The following is a 10,070-nucleotide window of genomic DNA, read 5'->3' as shown; positions in this document are numbered from 1 at the left end:
GTCAAGAGTACAAATTCCATATATGCCTGTGGCAAGAGTTTAAAAGCAGTTCTCTCTCTCAGGTCTAGTCACACTAATACCAAAATATGACTCAAGGGCTGCTAAAACAGAGTCTCCATCTCGTAATGTTGCAGAAAGTCTTAAATAACTTGTGTATCTACTTCATGATTAAAAAACAAACTAAGCAGATTGGATTAAAAAGCAGTCATGAACGGTGACATAAAACCTTTCAAGTTGATATGTTTAACTTGCTGCTTTTTCCTACATCAGGAAGGAAGCGTGCCAAATGGATATTCTTTAGGAGTCCGTTTGTGTCCACCTGATGAATGTAAATCAAATAGTCACTCTCTTTTTGCTCCATTTTTGGGCTCTACCACCTCTTGACGGAAGTGTGTGACCATTTAGCTGCTAAAAGTGTGGATAGTGTGGCTTTCTAAGACATTTTGATTGTGTAACAATGAAAGTACGTTTCCGAGAGTTAACCAAAACAGTACACTCAGGGCCGTCCCTCCCTACAGGGGAGAAACAGAGGGCCTCATCATATAACTTTGCGTGGGGCCTCATGTTGGCCAGGGACGGGCCTGAGTGAAGTTATGTGTGGGACAGAAGAACAATGAACTGAAACTCTTTATAAAGATCCATCAAGCAAAAGGGAGATGCAGATAAAGCTTAAAGACACCCAATACTGTTTAATATAAAATGAAAACACAGATTATAGACGCTTTCAGTGAACTCAATTTGCAATAAGTACACTTTATATTTCAAACGTATTAAAACAACGTTATTATATTGATACATTAGTGCATCAGTGCTGGGTCTCAGATTAAACCTGTTGAATTCATATCACTTTGGCTCACGCGGCACTAATAGGGATTAAACCAGCAGCTTTTCATCAGCAGTGACAGGATCACCACTGTTGGCATTTTCAAAGTTCCTCTGCATTCAGACCTCCTCCGGCCTGACCGACTGCCTCTCTATTCAACCCTCCTCTCATTAATTGTATCACTGCAGTGAAAAGGCATGCTCATAATCTGCTGAACAATGGCCGACAAATAGACCAGGGAGCTCGTTCTTCGACGGCTTGCTGCCAGCTGCACACACCCAGCTTTTCAACCATCAACTCCTCTTATGAAGTGTTGAAGGACTCACACTGCCATCATTCTGCATTGTTTCCCTCCGTCTTCCCAAAGAAAACAGTCACTAAAGTCTCATCTGTTGCCACTTCTCCATGGCGGGCGTGGCGTTGGATGGAGCCCTTTTTGTGTCCGTAAAGGGATTATGAGGGCTTAATTGAGTGTGCTAATTGATGGGACAGTGAATGGTGCTGAATGGAGTGGAGGGGCAGATGTGGTGTGAAACCCCTGGCTCTTTCTAAAGAATACAAATCAGGAGCAGAGGGATCTATTCTCCGCTCTCTATAACACTCAATTATCCCTTTCACACGGGGAGCAGAGGGCCGAGCGAACAGATGGATTCCACGCTGAGAGATGTATGGAGGCCATCACTGGGCACCTTTTCTTCAGGAGCAATGGGCTTTTTATTGGCTATTCATGACGCCAAGGGTCTCAATAAGAACAATGGACGACTTGAGCAGTCATGAATCGGAAAGTGAGCGAAGGTTTTGGGTTCGGCCCCGGCGAGGCGTCCGTTAGGCTTCAAGCTGAAGAGAAAGGAGAATGAAAACCGTGGAGGGCGTGTTCACCTGGGGGACGAGAAACTTACCGTCTGTTTGAGTCAAGAACAATAATGTCCTTCATCTCAAACTCCACCCAACAATAACATCCATCCAGCTTGAGAAGAACAACGGTTTCACCTGAAGGGGAAAACTTCAGGGGGAAGTTTGTGTCCAAATATGTTTTCATGTCTCCAGGAACTTGTACTCCATCTGGAGTTGAACTTTTTGCAACCTGCTAATTTCAACATAAAGCAACATGATTGTAGAGTCTGTCTGTGTTCATCTGAATCAAATGCCCCCCCCCCCTTCCCCTTTACAGCTCTGTTCTTGGTCTATACTTTAGCTGCTGAAACACCCACTATGTCCACCAGCTAGTCGTGTGTCTCTCTTTGCTGCTGAGCAGGTGATGAGGCTTTTTACAGTTGTGTTCTCCTAAAATCAATGCAATGAGGTTACTGAGATAAAACCTGAACTCCATCATGAGTCTGGGAAAACCTTTGCACTGATTCAAAGGTGCATCTTTGAACAGTGCTTCCCATAAGACACTCCTGCAGCTTATATGTTCAGCTCTTCTTCACAATAAAACATCATTTGTTGGTGGCAGAGAGAGTGGAGTCTAAACAATGAGAATTATTAGGTGGCTCAAAGCTCAGTCCTGCTTTCTTGTGAAATGTTCCTGCATGGACCTGCATGGTTCAGGTTTTATCTTCGAAATATCTGACTTCACTTTTGCAGTGTAGATGCAGATGTTGAATCCTTCGTCTCTGGATGTTTCACCTTAAAAAGGTTTTATTCTAAGGCCTTTATATTTCTCTAACTAACTTTAACACTGACTTCATTATTGAATCTTCTTGCTTGTGGAATCCCACAGTTTTTTTTTTATATCTGAAATTAAATTGCCTGTGTGTTTTGCTTTTGGTAATTTAAGTTTGTGTTGATGCTTGCACTTTTTTACTTTCACTAAAGAACATTTTTTGAATGCATGACTTCAGAGCAGATCACACACACACACACACACACACACACACACACACACACACACACACACACACACACACACACACACACACACACACACACACACACACACACACACACACACACACACACACACACACACACACACACACACACACACACACACACTCAGCAACACTGAAGAATCTGTTATAACTTTATAACAGCAGCAAAACAAAAGAGAAGTTGGAGGGTGATGGAGGGGTTGTGGGTGTTTTGGGTTTGAATGGGTTGTATTAGCTCATGAATTTAAGACCCTGTATTATTACCCCCACCCCCCCCCGCCTCCATGTGTGGCCCCCACCTTGTTCTGTATTGTTTGGCGGAGGGGATTGTGAGGCGAGCTGATGGGATAACTGCCACCTGTCAGAGAGCAGAGAGAACAGGGTTCATTTGGCGTGGAGAAGCGTTTAAAAAGCTCTGTGTTCTCGTTATACACCGCTAATTGACTTTTAGAGAGCGGAGGGCCCCCGGGGGGGGGGGGCAGAAACAAAGAGTGAAACTCATTGCACACGCAACTGAAAAAAGAGAGCTGATGAAACTTGTTGCAATAAAAATATTTGGAGGGATTTTAAAGGGGCACTTTTTTGCTTTTGGAGTTTTCCCTTTCCTGTAGTGTGTATGTCTGCAAAGTGAAACTGATATCTTCATGTCAGATTCTGAGAAATATGGAGATGATTTTTCTTAAAATAAAAGCATATTTACAATTTCTCGATGTAATATGGCTCCTTTAAGTAAATCTGTGAAGTGCAATGTGTTTCCTTGTGGCTCGTTGGTCTAGGGGTATGATTCTCGCTTCGGGTGCGAGAGGTCCAGGGTTAAAATCCCGGACGAGCCCTCCATGAATATTTCAGACTCTAAGTGTTTAAAACGGTAAGATTACAATGGATCAGAAGAGGCCTGTATGACATCGTTCACATAACTGTAATACACATTAGCTGATTCCCATTGCAGAGTGTGTCCTTGAGCTTCAGAGGACTATACCTACTCCTCCATATCCTAGGAGGGTACAGTGATAACATTTTGGACAGACATTGGTGGCTTGAACATTCACCTTCAACACAACAGCGATTAATAGTAAGTCTACTTTCTGTATGTTTAATTGACAACACACCATGTACAGTTTGTCACATGAGTGAAACTGTAGTCACATCTTTCTAATTATTTAGATTAAGCTGTTTTTGTCGTTACCCAACAGCAGCTTTTACTGATCTCCCAGAGGGAAAACATCACAGCCTCTTTCTCCCTGTGAATAGTTACCATCGTTAGACTTCATGCTGTGTTAAAAACATTTTCTATTGTTGTCATTTATAGTCTGGTTGTTCCTGCTCATAAGAGCTGTAACGACAGCAACACGCCTCGACCACAGCTTCGCTCCGTTGACTGCTATTGTTTTAAACGCTTGTTTCTATTTCTGTCTGTCTGTCGACTTGTTTTGCTGTGAAAATGTGGCTTTCCTGACACACAAACACACACACACAGGATTGTGGTCCATTAAGTATAATCTTTATGCAATATTCTACAATTAACTTCTCAAAATAGTCTTGTTTTTGGGTAATTTAACTTTTATTTTGACGGATAATCTCATTTAAGATGCAGAGTTTCATTCTCATTTTCTTTGATGAGATATATCATGCAATATTATTTTTGGACACATGTTGGCGCTGATTAGATGCACATGTTTGTATTTATTTGGGTATATAGCACACAGTCCTTATTCACTGGCATAATTGGAAACACTGGTAATATACAATAACGTCAATAAACTTCAAATTAATCTGGAGATAACAACTTCATTATTTTGTGTTTTTTGTCTGCGTATGATCACTACAACCACCTATCTAAGTCTATCATGGCAACGGGAAAAAAGAGGACATTGGGACATGTTAAAAATGCCATTATAGTCAGTAAGACCTCACATGGATGGACGAATAGTAGGTCAGAGTACTCATGCTAGTACTATATGTATGCTGTAGTTACCTTGTGGTCAGTACCTCTTACGTTTTATTGTGTAATAATCTGCTGAACAGTTTATCATTAGTGTGAGTCAGTGTGAGTCTCTCTGCTGGTGAACCACTGTGTCCACACAGCTCAGATCTCAGCTGCAGAACTACGGGACATACTGTAACTCGATTTGCTCGCATTAAGGGTATGGCTGGGCTCTACAGGTGTAAACAATAAGGGCGGGGCAGGTAATCAGGTCAGTGAACACACACGGGTAGGAGTCGAAATACCTGAAATGAGAGAGGAGATATCAAAGTAAAACAGGAAATGACAGACAACAAAAAGGGTTAGCAGACGCTGACTTGACGATAATAACTAAACAGGGAAATAATACAAACAAATCTGACGAGGCACAACATTCTTTCACTCTAATGGAAAGAAAACTTAAAAAAACACATATAAATGGTGTTCGTTTTACTGCATGTCTGAATTCATCTATAGATTTAAAGCTAATCTGCATTTAAACATAACATTTCAGGGGAAAATACTGACTTGACGTAAGTAACTATCAGGGGAAGTTGTGAGGTGATATGTTTTTTTGTTTGTTTTTTGTTTTATCCCTTTCACCTGCAATGCCTCAGTAACTGCATGCAAATGAGCGCATTTTAATTAGGCCTAGTTAACGCCTAATTTGCATATCAATGTGCCGATTGTGATGACATTATTAGATACACATTTTACTGTGTTCACCTTTAGTGTCAGTCTCCCCTTTCCTACAATAAATTAGCCTGTACGCCCGTGATAAATTGCCATAGCTAAACTTTGAGCTAACTTATCCATTAGCTAGCCTACCTTAGTTGACTATTTGTTTTTGTCTTTTGGCTAATTAAGTTTTAAACTCAAGGCACTGGCAGCTTAGTAATTTGTTCATTACCACTCACCTTCAAACAAGCCAAGAAAAGCCGGCATCACATGGGACAGTAAAGTGGGAGGTGCTGCTGAAGTGGGCCGGTCGGACGATATGGGCCGGTCGGATAAATCGGCAGTCATTACACTTTCATTTGGCGAAGTCCCTCCTCTTCCGGTGGACCTCCATGGGACCTTATTTCGGAAAAAATATTTATTGAAGTCAATGGAGAGAGAAAGATTATCGTTCGATCCCGTTTGAATTGTGCCACAAATTACACATATGATGTTAGTCAATTTAAAAGATAATTTTGCCAGTCAAAAAAAAAAAAAAAAAAAAAAGTGTCGTAAAACTGTGAGGTAACACATTTTTTTGTGTGAAACCCTCCATGAACTCATCTTTCTTGCACAACAACACAGACGTCACCAAGATGGCATTCACTACCGTCTTGCTAAACAAGGGATTGACTACCCTCACTCTCTACACGTCCAGAAGAATGTCATGCAAAGCTGCCTGCCTGCCTTCCTGCCTTCCTTTGATTCTCTCTGAACTGCCTGATCTTTTTAATGTCAACCATTTGTGCAGATAGCATGAAGTACAACAAAAGATCGCCGATGCTAATGTAGCGTTAGCATTTCTCCCCCGGGCTTAAATGGTGTAATCACATCGGTGTGACAGTATCTTCAAAGGGTTCACGAAATATGACTACTACTCTTACTGTTTAACATTTTGGGTTACTTAATGTCACTTCATGTTAAGGCTAATAAAAATGACAAGGCTAAGGCTGTAGTGCTTGCTACTACATACCTGCCAACCCTACCGATTTGGGCGGTAGTCTACCGCTTTTGACGTGTTTCTACCGCCTACCGATTTAGCTGGCTTTCCCTACCGATTTTCAATCTTCCCAAACTATAACAAATAAAAAAGACACTCCATAGACACTGGACTCAACTTTTGGCGGACACCGTTTGCAGCGTGTCTGTGATCGCATCATACAAACAGTCCTCTGTGTTTCTGAAAGAGAAACAACATGCAGACCGGGGGTAACGAGGAAAGGCAGATGGGTAATCACTCCCAAATGAGTTTAAGGGAACAGAGACGAGGCATTTCAGTCCTGCAGGGTTTTCCCGTTAATATCAGTGTCTCGAAAACACATGTTGGCGACTGAAAGACATCCAGTGTTTGGTCTTTTCCGGTAGCATCCTACAGTGTCTCAACTGAAAGAGGATCACAAACACATAAAAATACAATTTTGAGATTTGGGGATATTTATCTCCCATTCTCTCACTTTTTCTGATATTTTCAACACCAAACGTGTCGTTAATGTCTCTGTTTAGTGAACTACAGCAATCTGAAAGCCTGTACATTATTTATATCACACTTTTTCACTAGAACAATGCAGGAAATAACTTTTTTAATGCAGTATTTGCTGATTTATGGCGCAACACAAAGATATTTTGCTCTGTGCAAACCTTTGACTCTAATATGTCAACAACATGAAACAAGAATATGAACCTGGCTTTATCCAATGTTCACACAAGAGTTCTACATCCTGACACATCCTTCATCAACACTGTCTCAACTGAAAGAGGACCAGAAACACATTACAAATATAATAAAATGTGGAGACTTTGGGATATTTATCTCCAAATCTTTTACTTTTCGGGCATTTTACAGACCAGACATGTCGTTGATGTCACTGTTTACCAAACTACCACTTTTTCTGAAAAATGCATAAAATGATGCAATATATGTTAAATACATTGTTTATACATGTAATTACTGGGGTTCCATTTCTTCTGATGACCTAATTTGGGCGTGCACATTTGCCGCGCTCAAACCTACCTCTTTTGGATTTGGCAAGGTTGGAATGTATGCTACTAGCTAGGTAGCTAACTTGATCCAGCCACTCCTGGTCCTTTCATCAGACGGGAAGCGAAAGAACGAGCAAGACCCATTGCTGGTATGATAACAACCTGGTACTAAGCACACAGCAATCTTGTTAAAGTTATCTTATCTATCTCTTATATTTAGCGGAGGAAAACAATTTTAACATCAGTTATGACATCACTTACGCGACTCTGGGATTTGTAGTCTTTCTAGTTGCGTATTTTTCATAGTCTTATATTTCAACAGTTTTACGAAAAACTGTGACTTTTTGACAAGGAAATTATTTTTTAAGATTGACAAACATCATATGTGTAATTCGTGGACCAATTCAAACGGGATCGAAAGATACGTTTTCTCTCTCCTTTGACTTCTCTAGAGTGGCGAAGTCCCTCCCCTTCCGGGGGACCTCCATGGGACCTTATTTCGGAAAAATTATGTATTGAAGTCAATGGAGAGAGAAAGATTATCTTTCGATCCCGTTTGAATTGTGCCACGAATTACACATATGATGTTTGTCAATTTAAAAGATAATTTTGCCAGTAAAAAAAAAAAAATGTGTTGTAAAACTGTTTGTGTGAAACGCTTAATGAAATACATCTCTGGTCTCGCAGACTCTCACAACAACACACGTCACCAAGATGGCCGTCACTACTGTCTGGTCAAAAAAGTGATTGACTACCCTAACTATCAACACAATGAAACACGTCCAGAAGAATGTCATGCAAAGCTGCCTGCCTGCCTTTTTAATGTTTAATGTCAACCATTTGTGCAGATAGCATGAAGTAGAACAGATCGCCGGTGCTAATGTAGCGTTAGCGTTAGCATTTCTCCCCCGGGCTTAAATGGTGTATTATAGAATGATCACACCGGTGTGACAGTACTCTTCAAAGGGTTCACGAAATATGACTACTACTCTTACTGTTTAACATTTTTGGGTTACTTGATGTTACTTCATGTTAAGGCTAATAAAAATGACAAGGCTAAGGCTGTAATGCTAACTAACGTGCTTGCTACTAGCTAGGTAGCTAACTTGATCCAGCCAGCCACCCCTGGTCCTTTCATCAGACGGGAAGCGAAAGAACGAGCAAGACCCATTGCTCGTATGATTACAGCCTGGTACTAAGCACACAGGCATCTTGTTAAAGTTATCTTATCTCTCTCTATCTCTCTTATATTTAGCGGAGGAAAACAATTGTGACGTCAGTTATGACATCACTTACTTAATTTTTCCGAAATAAGGTCCCATGGACCGGAAGTAGATGGGCGTGACTTCGCCACTCGCGAAGTCCCTCCCTTTCCGGGGGAGCTCCATGGGACCTTATTTCGGAAAAAAGTATGTATTGAAGTCAATGGAGAGAGAAAGATTATCTTTCGATCCCGTTTGAATTGTGCAATGAATTACATATATGATGTTTGTCAATTTAAAAGATCATTTTGCAAGTCAAAAAAGTAACAATGTGTCGTAAAACTGTGAAGTAACACTTGTTTTGTGTGAAACCGCTCAATGAACTACATCTCCCGTCTCGCAGACTCGAACCACACACAAAGAAAGCCGTCACGTTGGGACATTTCACTTCTTTCTTTCAGAATGAGGCGAAAAGTATTAAAAGAGGTGAAAATCACTACTCTGGGCATGTTGAGAGCTGTACATACACAAAAGGGGAGTTAGTCGGTTCCGTAAAAGCCAGCATGCGGGACCGGGATTCTGGGATATGTAGTCTTTCTAGTTGCGTATTTTTCATATTCTTATATTTCAATAGTTTTTAGACAAACTGTGACTTTTTTGACATGAAAATTATTTTTTAAGATTGACAAACATCATACAGTCCTTAAACGCAACCGAGTCCCCGGTAGTTGTTAAGTGGGTCAGTTGCGAAAGAACACAAAAACCAACATACATATGTTTTATTTTAAAAGAGTTTCACATATAACAGAATTTCTGAGGATAAGCAGATTGTTTCCAGTGACTGCATGACATCTGAACAGCTGTGACCACACTCACAGATGGAAACCTGGAAAGGTAGTTTTTGTGTGAAACTAAATCAAACTGAAAGATTTATAAAATGTCTACTTCACTATGTCTATAAAAGCGTCTTTGAGCACCTGTAAAAGCGCTAACAAATTAAAATCTATTATTATTATCACTTTTAGAAATCCATAACAAATTGACAATAATTGATCTGCTGGGAAACAACCATCAAATTCTTTAATTAAAAGTTGAAAAGTACTTTTTTCAGTCAATTTCTTTAGAGAGATTATCTTTACCAGTCAAGTTTAGTAATTTGATGAGCGAAGACTGAACAATCTCACTGGTGGTGCATTCAGGGACTCTCCAACGACTGACATTTCAGTATTTGTTTTACTTTTACACAATGACAACTGTGCAAACGCTACTCTCGTCTGAAAAAGAAACTTGAGATGTAGTAGAAAGTCCTAAAAAAACAATAGCAGATATCAGTTTCCAAGGTTGAAATTAAACGTACACTGCTTTGCAACTTCAGACCTTGAATGTTCAGATGTCCCACAATCATTGAATACCCCAAACACATTTCCCAATAGAGGAAAACGTAACATTGACAGTGGAACAAATGTGTGTGTGATGCAAGAGATGAAGCCAGTCCTTCATCCACCATCCAT

At 40.4% G+C, this 10,070-nt stretch overlaps 1 long non-coding RNA gene across 1 annotated transcript; it reads right to left on the bottom strand.

The window, feature by feature from the left end:
* Positions 1–3,933: 3,933 nt before the first annotated feature.
* LOC307028528 lies at positions 3,934–7,552 on the bottom strand. Its single transcript, XR_013805019.1, has 3 exons — positions 7,389–7,552; positions 5,578–5,737; positions 3,934–4,926 (listed from the first exon to the last, which is right to left on the bottom strand). It is a non-coding gene; the product is annotated as an uncharacterized lncRNA (long non-coding RNA).
* Between the last annotated feature and the right edge of the window lie 2,518 nt (positions 7,553–10,070).

The sequence above is a fragment of the Notothenia rossii genome (assembly GCF_949606895.1).
Source record: "Notothenia rossii genome assembly, chromosome: 1".
In the NCBI taxonomy this organism is placed as follows: Eukaryota; Metazoa; Chordata; class Actinopteri; order Perciformes; family Nototheniidae; genus Notothenia; species Notothenia rossii.
This window is presented reverse-complemented; position numbering and strand designations above follow the sequence as displayed.